General features: G+C 51.7%; 1 non-coding gene across 1 annotated transcript; it reads left to right on the top strand.

Moving 5' to 3' along the window:
- Positions 1 to 613: 613 nt before the first annotated feature.
- LOC138570696 (5.8S ribosomal RNA) lies at positions 614 to 767 on the top strand. Its single transcript, XR_011303731.1, has one exon. It is a non-coding gene; the product is annotated as a 5.8S ribosomal RNA (ribosomal RNA).
- Positions 768 to 1,221: the final 454 nt, after the last annotated feature.

Raw genomic sequence — 1,221 nt, 5'->3', positions numbered from 1 at the left:
TCCGAGCCAGCTGCTGGTTGGGCATTCCATCTTTGACCCCTTCCTCCAAGTGTGCTGGTTGGCCTTGATGGGGCCCCAGTCGGCAGGAAAGTCCCATGTGGGGGCAGCCAGGAACTGAGGGAAACATGGCTGTTCTCGAAGGATGCTTTTGCAGCTGGATGGGGCCTGACATTTTGGGTGAGCTCTGAGCCATGGCTCAGCCGGGCCTACTCGACGGGTGGGCATCGAGGTACAGTGAGTGAATCTCCATTGTATCCATGTACCTATAACATGGCCCGTGTGCTGGGTCTGCAAATTGAAGACTCTAGCTGTCCCACCCCACCTACTGCTGCCTCCATATTTTCTCTCCATCCCTCGAAAGGTGGGAACAGGATGAGTGGCCTGCCTCCATTGCCCTGAGAATCCTCTCATGCTGCTGCAGATAGCGGGAGCTTCCTGGGCTGAGTGCCTGGACCCTATCTTTGTTTAAATCCTGATGATCTCGGCTGACTCCCAAGTTGGGAAGCTAGACTGGATGCTGGACCTTCCTACCGCGTGGGTTGAACAGGCTGCCCTGTCTGCCCCCAGCCTCTCCTGCAACCGTAGGACAGGCCAACATCTGAAAGTTGCCTGTGACTCTTGGTGGTTGATCACACGGCTAATGCATCAATGAAGAACGCAGCTAGTTGCGAGAATTAATGTAAATTGCAGGACACATGAATCATCGACATTTTGAACACAGCTTGCAGTTCTGGGTTCCTCCCGTGGCTATGCCTATGTCACAGTCCTTGAATGTCAATCGCTCCGGGGACCCTAACTGGGGTGCGGTTGGGGCTGTCACATGGATGCTGTTCCCTTCACCACGCTAAGGTCAGACCCCGATCAGCACAGTTAACACTGCTGCACTCCCACTTCAAATAAAACCCAACAAAGGCACATAAGTGAATCTATTGTGCATTGGGCCTTCCTCTGCACTTCGTCCAAACAGGCACAGGAGAAGGTCTTCCATTGTTGCACATTTAAAACTTCATCTTGTTTGTGGCTTTGGGCTGCGCATTGAAAACAGGGAGTGATAAAGGACATCTGGATGTGCTCATATAAGATGTAGACAGTCAGAGGCTCGTTGTGGATTTAGGTGTACCTTTGTTTGTCACAAGTAATGAGATGCACAAGTGCATTTCATCACCTGCGCCCAAAAGGTTTTGAGAATCTGAACCACTGTGTGCACTACAGTGAACACAG

Source organism: Ambystoma mexicanum, chromosome 2q (assembly GCF_040938575.1).
Source record: "Ambystoma mexicanum isolate Mex_15411 chromosome 2q, UKY_AmexF1_1, whole genome shotgun sequence".
NCBI classification, from domain to species: Eukaryota; Metazoa; Chordata; class Amphibia; order Caudata; family Ambystomatidae; genus Ambystoma; species Ambystoma mexicanum.
Note: the sequence above shows the minus strand (reverse complement) of the source record. Positions and strands in the feature narration are given on the sequence as shown.